Source organism: Acipenser ruthenus, chromosome 47, assembly GCF_902713425.1.
Source record: "Acipenser ruthenus chromosome 47, fAciRut3.2 maternal haplotype, whole genome shotgun sequence".
In the NCBI taxonomy this organism is placed as follows: domain Eukaryota; kingdom Metazoa; phylum Chordata; class Actinopteri; order Acipenseriformes; family Acipenseridae; genus Acipenser; species Acipenser ruthenus.
The window spans coordinates 1625911-1639044 of NC_081235.1; positions in this window are offsets into that span (position 1 = coordinate 1625911).

A 13134-nucleotide genomic window follows, 5' to 3' on the forward strand; every position below is an offset into this window, starting at 1 on the left:
TAATGAGGGATTATTGTGTGATTGTGAGGATGCTCTGTATGGGATTATTGTGTGTTTGTGAGGATGCTCTGTATGGGATTATTGTGTGATTGTGAGGACGCTCTGTAATGAGGGATTATTGTGTGATTGTGAGGACGCTCTGTATGGGATTATTGTGTGTTTGTGAGGATGCTCTGTATGGGATTATTGTGTGATTGTGAGGATGCTCTGTAATGAGGGATTATTGTGTGATTGTGAGGACGCTCTGTAATGAGGGATTATTGTGTGTTTGTGAGGATGCTCTGTAATGAGGGATTATTGTGTGATATTGTGAGGATGCTCTGTATGGGATTATTGTGTGATATTGTGAGGATGCTCTGTATGGGATTATTGTGTGATTGTGAGGATGCTCTGTATGGGATTATTGTGTGATTGAGGATGCTCTGTATGGGATTATTGTGTGATTGTGAGGATGCTCTGTAATGAGGGATTATTGTGTGCTTGTGAGGATGCTCTGTATGGGATTATTGTGTGATTGTGAGGACACTCTGTATGAGGTATTATTGTGTGATTGTGAGGACGCTCTGTAATGAGGGATTATTGTGTGATTGTGAGGATGCTCTGTATGGGATTATTGTGTGATTGTGAGGACGCTCTGTATGGGATTATTGTGTGATTGTGAGGACGCTCTGTAATGAGGGATTATTGTGTGATTGTGAGGATGCTCTGTAATGAGGGATTATTGTGTGATTGTGAGGATGCTCTGTATGGGATTATTGTGTGATTGTGAGGATGCTCTGTATGGGATTATTGTGTGATTGTGAGGACGCTCTTTATCGGATTATTGTGTGATTGTGAGGACACTCTGTAAAAAGGGATTATTGTGTGATTGTGAGGATGCTCTGTATGGGATTATTGTGTGATTGTGAGGACACTGTGTAATGAGGGATTATTGTGTGTTTGTGAGGATGCTCTGTATGGGATTATTGTGTGATTGTGAGGACGCTCTGTAATGAGGGATTATTGTGTGATATTGTGAGGATGCTCTGTAATGAGGGATTATTGTGTGATTGTGAGGATGCTCTGTATGGGATTATTGTGTGATTGTGAGGATGCTCTGTATGGGATTATAGTGTGATTGTGATTACGCTCTGTATGGAATTATTGTGTGATTGTGAGGACGCTCTGTAATGAGGGATTATTGTGTTTTTGTGAGGATGCTCTGTATGGGATTATTGTGTGATTGTGAGGACACTCTGTAATGAGGGATTATTGTGTGATATTGTGAGGATGCTCTGTAATGAGGGATTATTGTGTGTTTGTGAGGATGCTCTGTATGGGATTATTGTGTGATTGTGAGGACGCTCTGTATGGGATTATTGTGTGATATTGTGAGGATGCTCTGTATGGGATTATTGTGTGATTGTGAGGAGGCTCTGTATGGGATTATTGTGTGATTGTGAGGACACTCTGTAATGAGGGATTATTGTGTGATTGTGAGGATGCTCTGTAATGAGGGATTATTGTGTGATATTGTGAGGATGCTCTGTAATGAGGGATTATTGTGTGATTGTGAGGATGCTCTGTTTTGGATTATTGTGTGATTGTGAGGATGCTCTGTATGGGATTATTGTGTGATTGTGAGGACGCTCTGTAATGAGGGATTATTGTGTGATATTGTGAGGATGCTCTGTAATGAGGGATTATTGTGTGCTTGTGAGGACGCTCTGTAATGGGGGATTATTGTGTGATTGTGAGGATGCTCTGTATGGGATTATTGTGTGATTGTGAGGATGCTCTGTATGGGATTATTGTGTGATTGTGAGGACGCTCTGTATGGGATTATTGTGTATTTGTGAGGACGCTCTGTAATGAGGGATTATTGTGTGTTTGTGAGGATGCTCTGTATGGGATTATTGTGTGATTGTGAGGACACTCTGTATGGGATTATTGTGTGATTGTGAGGACGCTCTGTAATGAGGGATTATTGTGTGTTTGTGAGGATGCTCTGTATGGGATTATAGTGTGATTGTGAGGACGCTCTGTAATGAGGGATTATTGTGTGATTGTGAGGACACTCTTTATGGGATGATTGTGTGATTGTGAGGATGAGGGATTATTGTGTGATTGTGAGGACGCTCTGTAATGAGGGATTATTGTGTGTTTGTGAGGATGCTCTGTATGGGATTATTGTGTGATTGTGAGGACGATCTGTATGGGATTATTGTGTGATTGTGAGGATGCTCTGTAATGAGGGATTATTGTGTGATTGTGAGGACGCTCTGTATGGGATTATAGTGTGATTGTGAGGACGCTCTGTATGGGATTATTGTGTGATTGTGAGGACGCTCTGTATGGGATTATTGTGTGATTGTGAGGACACTCTGTATGGGATTATTGTGTGATATTGTGAGGATGCTCTGTAATGAGGGATTATTGTGTGATTGTGAGGACACTCTGTAATGAGGGATTATTGTGTGATTGTGAGGATGCTCTGTATGGGATTATTGTGTGATTGTGAGGAGGCTCTGTAATGAGGGATTATTGTGTGATTGTGAGGATGCTCTGTATGGGATTATTGTGTGATTGTGAGGAGGCTCTGTAATGAGGGATTATTGTGTGATTGTGAGGATGCTCTGTATGGGATTATTGTGTGATTGTGAGGAGACTCTGTAATGAGGGATTATTGTGTGTTTGTGAGGATGCTCTGTATGGGATTATAGTGTGATTGTGAGGACGCTCTGTAAAGAGGGATTATTGTGTGTTTGTGAGGATGCTCTGTATGGGATTATTGTGTGATTGTGAGGACACTGTGTAATGAGGGATTATTGTGTGTTTGTGAGGATGCTCTGTATGGGATTATTGTGTGATTGTGAGGACGCTCTGTAATGAGGGATTATTGTGTGATTGTGAGGATCCTCTGTAATGAGGGATTATTGTGTGATTGTGAGGACGCTCTTTATCGGATTATTGTGTGATTGTGAGGACGCTCTGTAATGAGGGATTATTGTGTGATTGTGAGGATGCTCTGTATGGGATTATTGTGTGATTGTGAGGACACTCTGTATGGGATTATTGTGTGATTGTGAGGACGCTCTGTAATGAGGGATTATTGTGTGATTGTGAGGATGCTCTGTATGGGATTATTGTGTGATTGTGAGGACGCTCTTTATCGGATTATTGTGTGATATTGTGAGGATGCTCTGTAATGAGGGATTATTGTGTGATTGTGAGGATGCTCTGTATGGGATTATTGTGTGATTGTGAGGAGGCTCTGTAATGAGGGATTATTGTGTGATTGTGAGGACGCTCTTTAACAGGGTTCGAAATGAGCATCCGCCCACCCGCCAAACGTGGGTTAATTTGGTCTGTGGCTGGTAAATTTCACACTTATACGCCTCAGTGGTGGGTATGTTTTTGTACACTTAACATTGCTCGACTGTTGTTGAAGAGCACGGTGACTGGCGATCATCGCTGTCGTGTCGCCATGCAATTTATACTTTCTACTGGCAATCGCCCAGCTCAAACTGCAGTCGCTGACCTCGGTTCTATGGTTATTAAATGCCAAAATGGATGACCGGTTGTTAGTCGAGAAGCTGCTCAGTGTTTATCCCTGCGTATATGCAGTCGATATAGCTGATTATAAAGATCAGATGAAAAAGGAGAACGCATGGGTATCAATTGCTGAACAAATGCAATCAATTTGTGAATATTTTAACCTCACTGAAAGTGTAACTGGTGAAATTTTAATTGTAATACAGCGACTGCTGTTTTAAACACATTGTATATTACGAAGTGCCCCAGGTCCAACACAATGTTGTTATTATTATTACTGTGCTACATGTTTTTGTTTTTCAGTATAGGATAGCACCTACAATATTTTCTGTTGTTTTGTGTGCTACAAACTTTAAAAAAAGGGATTCAAATGATTGCTAGTAAACTATAATGCAACCACGTTAAATAAAGTAAATTCTTATTTGGTATTTATGATGAATAAGGATATGATTTGTCATGGAGGTCACGGAAATCGTGAAAATCATGAAGTCTGAAATCTTGGAAATGGATGTAAACTCTGTCCCTTTTAACGCTCTGTAAAGTGCCTTTTTTCGCTGAGTGTTTTTTTAATTGATCTATTAAACCATTTTGGCCATTTTGTTTTAGATTTAGATTTGTCTACTTTTGGGATGTAATTGTTTTGCGCCTCTAGTACTACATTTTTTAAAAAAACAGCCATCCTTTTTCTGTGGATGTTTTCTCTATTTTACTCCAATCTACTTCTGTTAGTCTCTGTTTCATACCTTCATAGTTTGCTTTTCTAAAATTGTAAACCTTAGCTTTAGTCATTACTTTTGGGGTTTTAAAAATCACTTAAAATGAGACCATGTTGTGGTCTGAGTTTGCCAATGATTCTCTGACCTCTGTTTTAGTTATTCTGATTGCGTGTATGAGTAATGGGTTAGGGTTAGGGGTTAGGGTTGTGAGTATGAGTAATGGGTTAGGGTTAGGGGTTAGGGTTGTGAGTATGAGTAATGGGTTAGGGTTAGGGGTTAGGGTTGTGAGTATGAGTAATGGGTTAGGGTTAGGGGTTAGGGTTGTGAGTATGAGTAATGGGTTAGGGTTAGGGGTTAGGGTTGTGAGTATGAGTAATGGGTTAGGGTTAGGGGTAAGGTTGTGAGTATGAGTAATGGGTTAGGGTTAGGGGTTAGGGTTGTGAGTGAGTAATGGGTTGGGGTTAGGGGTTAGGGTTGTGAGTATGAGTAATGGGTTAGGGTTAGGGGTTAGGGTTGTGAGTATGAGTAATGGGTTAGGGTTAGGGGTTAGGGTTGTGAGTGAGTAATGGGTTAGGGTTAGGGGTTAGGGTTGTGAGTATGAGTAATGGGTTAGGGTTAGGGGTTAGGGTTGTGAGTATGAGTAATGGGTTAGGGTTAGGGGTTAGGGTTGTGAGTATGAGTAATGGGTTAGGGTTAGGGGTTAGGGTTGTGAGTATGAGTAATGGGTTAGGGTTAGGGGTTAGGGTTGTGAGTATGAGTAATGGGTTAGGGTTAGGGGTAGGGTTGTGAGTATGAGTAATGGGTTAGGGTTAGGGGTTAGGGTTGTGAGTATGAGTAATGGGTTAGGGTTAGGGGTTAGGGTTGTGAGTGAGTAATGGGTTAGGGTTAGGGGTAAGGTTGTGAGTATGAGTAATGGGTTAGGGTTAGGGGTTAGGGTTGTGAGTGAGTAATGGGTTTGGGTTAGGGGTTAGGGTTGTGAGTATGAGTAATGGGTTAGGGTTAGGGGTTAGGGTTGTGAGTATGAGTAATGGGTTAGGGTTAGGGGTTAGGGTTGTGAGTGAGTAATGGGTTAGGGTTAGGGGTTAGGGTTGTGAGTATGAGTAATGGGTTAGGGTTAGGGGTTAGGGTTGTGAGTATGAGTAATGGGTTAGGGTTAGGGGTTAGGGTTGTGAGTGAGTAATGGGTTAGGGTTAGGGGTTAGGGTTGTGAGTATGAGTAATGGGTTAGGGTTAGGGGTTAGGGTTGTGAGTATGAGTAATGGGTTAGGGTTAGGGGTTAGGGTTGTGAGTGAGTAATGGGTTAGGGTTAGGGGTTAGGGTTGTGAGTATGAGTAATGGGTTAGGGTTAGGGGTTAGGGTTGTGAGTATGAGTAATGGGTTGGGGTTAGGGGTTAGGGTTGTGAGTGAGTAATGGGTTAGGGTTAGGGGTTAGGGTTGTGAGTATGAGTAATGGGTTAGGGTTAGGGTTAGGGGTTAGGGTTGTGAGTATGAGTAATGGGTTAGGGTTAGGGGTTAAGGTTGTGAGTATGAGTAATGGGTTAGGGTTAGGGGTTAGGGTTGTGAGTATGAGTAATGGGTTAGGGGTTAGGGTTGTGAGTATGAGTAATGGGTTAGGGTTAGGGGTTAGGGTTGTGAGTATGAGTAATGGGTTAGGGTTAGGGGTTAGGGTTGTGAGTATGAGTAATGGGTTAGGGGTTAGGGTTGTGAGTATGAGTAATGGGTTAGGGTTAGGGGTTAGGGTTGTGAGTATGAGTAATGGGTTAGGGTTAGGGGTTAGGGTTGTGAGTATGAGTAATGGGTTAGGGTTAGGGGTTAGGGTTGTGAGTGAGTAATGGGTTAGGGTTAGGGTTGTGAGTGAGTAATGGGTTAGAGTTAGGGGTTAGGGTTGTGAGTATGAGTAATGGGTTAGGGTTAGGGGTTAGGGTTGTGAGTATGAGTAATGGGTTAGGGTTAGGGGTAAGGTTGTGAGTATGAGTAATGGGTTAGGGTTAGGGGTTAGGGCTGTGAGTATGAGTAATGGGTTGGGGTTAGGGGTTAGGGTTGTGAGTATGAGTAATGGGTTAGGGTTCGGGGTTAGGGTTGTGAGTGAGTAATGGGTTCGGATTAGGGGTTAGGGTTGTGAGTATGAGTAATGGGTTGGGGTTAGGGGTTAGGGTTGTGAGTATGAGTAATGGGTTGGGGTTAGGGGTTAGGGTTGTGAGTATGACTACTGGGTTCTCTGCACCCTCTTAGTTAATACCACTCTTTTTTACTAAGATAGTGGGACTCTTACCTTATTATCACTTTCAGATAATGTGCCACATGCTGTACGGCACGTACATATTATATATATATATATATATATATATATATATATATATATATATATATATATATATATATAGCTTGCATTTAAAAAGCCTTTACTTTAACTAAACATAGCTTAGTAAGGGAGCACATTCTAACATTCATGTTCTAATATATGTTTGTTACATAAATTACTTCTGATGTTGTTTGTTGTTGTTGTGTGTGTTACTTTCAATCAACAGCAATGTGAAATGTATTACTACATGCTGTGGATGATTTTCTGTGACTAATCATTTATTTAGTGAGATACATTTTTTTTATATATGTGTTTAAATAGACTATGTAATACAAACACACCTTTGCTTTTGTGTGTGTGTGTAAAACCTAAATGAATATTGACACATTGGGTGGCTGTGTATTTGCAGAATGGGAATGTAATAGGATTATAATACCTAACCATATACTGCATGTCATGAGAGTCATGTCATGAGACACTGCATGTCATGAGAGATTACATGCAACCCATCCCGTTAAACAAAGTTTAAACTATGTGTGTTCTGGTGCCTACAGGGTTACCCACTACTCACTGTGTATGAAATTCAAATGTAATAAATGGGCGTCTTAACAGGCTAATCAGCAAACCCATAAATGGTTTGTTCTTTGATTTAAACATTATCAAATGAATCTCTCACTGCAACACAGAATCATTTATGTGGCAGGCCGATTGGATATTCAGACTAAACACTTTAATCAGGTCAGTTTGTGTGGCTCCTTCAGGATATTCTTATTTGCTATTGTGTAGCATTTGGGTGTATGACACTGTCTTAATAATTATAATAACTGTAATAGGAAATAACATACACCTAAAAAATGCCATATGATTACTAAAAATGCAGCACAGTAACTGCTACTTAAATTTACTGATAAAGCCTTAACCTCAACAGGTATAGCATGTCATCGACTGATAGTATATTCCAATTCGGGTCTAAGCTCCTCGCATGATTCTGATATAGCCTGCCGTGTGAGGTGAAACCTTTTAACAAACATGTCATCTGGGAGACTGTCTACATGTATTCAGAGTCTGATATGGGGTGGACAGGATTTTCCCTGCATAATTCTTGCTCTCTGTCGCCTTGTATGTATCCAGCGGATGAAAGACATCTTCCGACTCCTCCCATGTTTACGAATGCCGTTAATACCTCACTTTCTAAAAGCTGACTTCTCATAGTTTTAATAACTCTCAATTGAGATGATGCTAACATGTGTCCTACACCTTCGTGGGTGCGTATAACTATGTAATTAACACAGGAATGCCCCAAATTAGTTCACAAAGTGCTATTAAGAAAACATGTTAATAGCACTAATTCAAGCACACAGACTGACCTTTGTCAGTTAGATCATTTGCTGAAGAAGGGTATTAGCACTGATATTAGGACACAAATTGTACTAACAACAACAAAACATTCTGTGAATTTGTCCCAAAATGAGGCTTGTATCAGCTCTCGCCAGCCTCCTGCTTCTGGCTGCCTTCAGTTTATCTCGGGCACATGAGATTCAAGCGCTCCATTGCTCTGAACATTATAATCAAGGGCCAAAGTGAACCATTTCCTGGGTCTGGTAACACACAAACACTACTGACCCTTTGTAAAGTAATATTCCAACACAATGAAGTAGTGCAAATAAACACAATGAAGTAGTGCAAATAAACACAATGAAGTAGTGCAAATAAACACAATGAAGTAGTGCAAATAAACACAATGAAGTAGTGCAAATAAACAATGAAGTTGTGCAAATAAACACAATGAAGTAGTGCAAAGAAACACAATGAAGTAGTGCAAATAAACACAATGAAGTAGTGCAAATAAACACAATGAAGTTGTGCAAATAAACACAATGAAGTAGTGCAAATAAACAATGAAATAGTGCAAATAAAGATAACGCTGTTATTACATGAAGGTGGTGGAATAATTCTGCACATTTAGACTGTGACTGAAAACAAATACTAGTGTAAAATAAATCAGTTATTTACACAAATAGAATACTGAACCACCACCAAAATAAACACTATTCACCCTGTCACAGGACCCCTGAGATGTCTGTGCGTACCCCAATTTGAAAAACACTGCTCGAGAGAACCCCTTATCAAATTCGGAGAAACATGGAAAGGACATTCTTAAGCAATTGAGTGTAACGTGGTCTGGGGGTATATGGAAGCTGCTTGTCTGCCTGCTCTTTCTCTGGATGTCACACTGTTTTACATATGTCTAAAGAAAGACTTATTACGAAATGTGATCCGAACGTATCTTAAGGCCTAAGCAATCTGTGCATCTGTCTGTTTGTAAAAGACACATGTGGATACCGTGAATATAGGTCACAGTGTTCAACTTTGTCATGTTACTGGTCAGGGCCTTCATGCTTGGTGCAAATTCATTCTCACTTTCGTTTCATCAGACACCACAGAGTTTCACTTCCTTTTCATCAGACACCAAAGCACACCCCCTTTCTAGTGTGATAGTCCCAAGAGTTCAATATCATTCCAGTAGAATCAAACTGCTACCAGACCTCTTCCAGCATTAAAGATAATTGAACAGATTTATCCCAAAATGGTTTACTCACTTAAGAACAGCTTTAAGAAGTGGCCATTTGTAATAGTCACATTATTGCTCTTTGTAAGTCTTGGTGTGGCTATTTTCACATTGGTGACTGCTTCAGATTCAATACAGGGGGAGGAAAACCTGAAGACCGTCAACCCAGCCCTTATCTTGTGCCAGGAACAAACGGTGAGCTTGTAAGACAGCTAGGAGAGGCTTTCATCACTCAGTTGTGTGTGTGTGTTAACCAAGGCTTTAAAAACTCACAAACAGCTGTCTGAAACCAAAATTATAACTGCTAAATGAAATTGTAAAATAATAAAAAAGAAAAGTTTAAAATGTACATAAACTGATTTATTATCAAAGTTCAGGTGTTAGGTGTTGATTTTCAAAATCCCTGATGAATTATTAATACAATTCTAATGATTATCAAAATTCAGTAAATATACGGTTTATGTATGGTTTAGACTTTTCTTTCTTTCTTTTAGTAATTTACTCTCCAATTTAAACCTATCATGCATGAATTATGAAAGCATTAATGTTTTTTCAAATATATTTTATTACACTTTAGGTAATATAAAATAGGAAAAATAACTTTACGTTACAGAAGTGTCCATTTTAGGGACAGCATGCATTAAGGAAGTAAAGAATGACTCCATGCTCTTAGCACAGCTAATTGTAAAGTTGAAATCTGAAATTCTTATTTGTGCAAATAAAGTAAATATAATTGCAAAGGGTAGCCTCCCTGTACCAGTCCAATGAATACTGTAGCATGCTGTTCACATTTCCATCCACATTGTAAACTAAAAAATACCCTCAATGTAAAAAATGAAATATGTATTTTATATATAATTAAAAAAAAGCTTCTTCAAAGTATGCTACATTTAGTGCAACGTACCATACATTTTCTGTTTAATATGTAAACTGAAATTTGTGGATGTTAGTGCTTGGTATGAAAGTTTGCAAAGCAACCTGGACACAGTGGCTCCTGGCACTTCATGCAAATAGACTTTGTTTTTCGTGTGCAAGTAACTTCATGGCACCTGTTGGCATTTTTTGCAGTAGTTAACTTTGGCAGTGATCTCCCACACTGAACCTGATTTCAGGGGGTGCCTTTGATACTGCCCTGCGCTTCAGAGTCAAACGTGACCTGCCTCTTTTTCCATCACGCTGGGGCGCGCCAGCATGGATCAGTGCTCAAGCTATGGATGCCTTGAACTGTAGTTGGTCCTTGTCACTAAATCCTAGTCACTAAATGATGCACCGTGTATCACAGAACTGTCCAGCCATCGTGTAAAGGTGATGCTGTCACTATTAGTAACAACTGATACTGAACCTCTACCTTCTTCCTTTAGTTGTTTCTCACTCTTTAGCTCCCATGAGCCTGCTTGTTCTCAAGAGCCTGTTGCATAGATGCCCTGGTCATGTTGGTGTTACTAGAACTTCCTCCCTGCCAGTCTGGCAGCCAATCACAGTCATCATCACTGTCACTGTCACTGGAATCTGATGGAAGATGATCCACAATGTGGAAACCACATTTTACTGGTGTCTGTTCAAATAATAATAATAATAATAATAATAATAATAATAATAATAATAATAATAATAATAATATATGTAACTGATGAAAATCAATATTCTGCTCCAGAAATGTTGAAATTAAATGCATTTGAAATAATCTCACAGATACACCTGTGATATGTACACTCTGATATCACTAACATATTTGGCAGTATCAGTAAAAACAGAACGTTACTAATGTGTAAGTGCATGAGGTCCACTGAAGTGGACGTTTGGTCTTATGTCAATCATGAAAAAAATAAAGTGAGTATCCAAGCATTCTTTATACCAAATGATTCCCTCAACATCACTTTTATTGAATCTCTCTCTCTCTCTCTCTCTCTCTCTCTCTCTCTCTCTCTCTCTTTTTTTTTTTTACCTGCGGTGGTAATTTATTTACTGATATGCTTGACGTCGCAGAAGTTTTCTGTGCCATGCTACTTCGTTTTCGTGTAGTTGTAATTTCATTTTTTTTATCAGCAGATGGCAACCTTAATAAGATATGTAGACGTCCATTGTATAGGACAACATGCATTTGAGGTTCCCTTTCAATTCGAAGACGACCACCAACCAGTACTTTTGGGATATGCCTGCCTTAGGTAGGTATTCGCTGAGCATCTTATGTCAGAGCTGCCTTAGGCCCCTCTGTGGAATGACGGCCTCGGTCCCGCCTGCTGAGGGAATAGATAGTCGCTCCGCAGAGCCCACTTCCTCTTTTGCCTCTCACCTATGGTAAGGTACCCTTCTGTCTCACTAACCTGAGTGTATTTTTTGAAAGAGCTCCTCTGAGTCGACTAATTCCCTTGCATTCATGCTGAGAGCGGCTCCATTTGGAGTGTCTTTTTTCCTTCTTCTTCATGGTCTGCTTCACTTGTGTCGCAGGCTGTCTTTTCTCGGCTGTCCGTCGTGTAACTGCCTGTGCAGTATTGGTGCGTGTGTGTGTTGTCTTTCAACCTACACCTTCAGGGAGAACACCGTTCCCCTGCCGAGGCTTGGCTTGCCACCCCTGCCGTTGAGTGACTTTGCCGGCTGTCGTTCGTGCAGCTTGGGCAAAATAAACAACAGTCAGTCAGCCTTGTGTTCCTCGCCGGCTGCCTTGACCCGCCCACCTTGGTGCGTTGGGCCTTCAAAAAAAAAAAAAAAAAAGTGTGTTCTCCCTTTTGTTTTTTTTTTCTCAACTAACTGAGCTCTCGCCCACCGTGGCTTCAGCCTGTGTGTCTCCCCTGGTGCATGCTGCGCACTGACCAGGTGTCTGACTACACGCGGTTAGGGTAGGCACCGCTGCATTAGCTGCCCCTCGGTGCTTCGGTACCTCGGTGCACGCTCAGCCCTTGGTACTTCGGTGCCACGGTGCCTCGGCGTGCATAGTGCCTCGGTGCTTGGTGCACACAGTGCTCTGTGCACGCTGTGCTCGGTGCACACGGTGCTCAGTGTACACGGCATTCGGTGCGCACGGTGTTCAGTGCACTCGGCGCACATGGTGCTTGATACGTGCTTCGGTATCTCGATGCACGCGGTGCTTAGGCGCTCCCATGCTTTGCACTCAGTGCAAGACGGTGTGCTGTGCCCAGCTCAGAGGTTGCCTCAGAGGTTAGTGCACCCCCGTTTTCGAGCTCTTTATGCGGGTCCCTTGGGCGACAGCGGCTGAGCCACGCCAGTCCGTGTTCAGGATGCAGGCTGTGGCTCAACGCGCTCAGCCCTTCCCAGCGTTCCGGGATTTCATGGAGGAGGTATGCTCCTCATGGGATCGTCCGGCCTCAGCGCCCAGTATACTGAAGCAAGCGGCCCTGTTCACTTCCTTAGAGGATGTGGACAAGCTGGGCCTGGCAGGTTTTCCCCCAGTGGACTCCACCATTGCAGCCTTGGTCAAGGCTCCGCCAGTGGTGGGCTTGCCCAATGACCCTGCGTGCCCGAACCCGCAATGCAGGGTCACGGAGGCGCACTCGCCTAGCGAATACGGCGAGTATCCTAACCGCCTATATGGATGGCATACTATGGGAAGCCCTGCTCCCTGAGCCGGCTTCCGAGTTACTCCTCCTTTCAAACACGCTGCTCCAGATCTCTGGCCTTCAAGGGCAAGCTCTAGGCCGGAGCCTGGCAAACCTGGTGGTGGCTCGCAGACAGCTATGGCTGTCACAGGCAAGGGTCCCCAATGCAGATAAGATGGCGCTATTGGATGCGCCAGTATCCCCAGGGCATACCTTTGGGCCAGCAATAGAGGAGTTCCTGCAGCGCTCCCACCAAGAACGCGAGGCGTCAGGGTAAGTGGCCGGGCTACTCCCTCCCCGTGCTCCAGCACTGGGCAGATCGAGTCACTGGCAATCTCCCCAGGCACGCACGATAACCCGGACAGTCCTGATTCCCACGGCTCCACTGGGTGACCTGAGGCACCGCCTGCAGGCCCCCGCGGCAGCAGGCAACCGGACCCTTCCGCAAGGGGAACGCAGG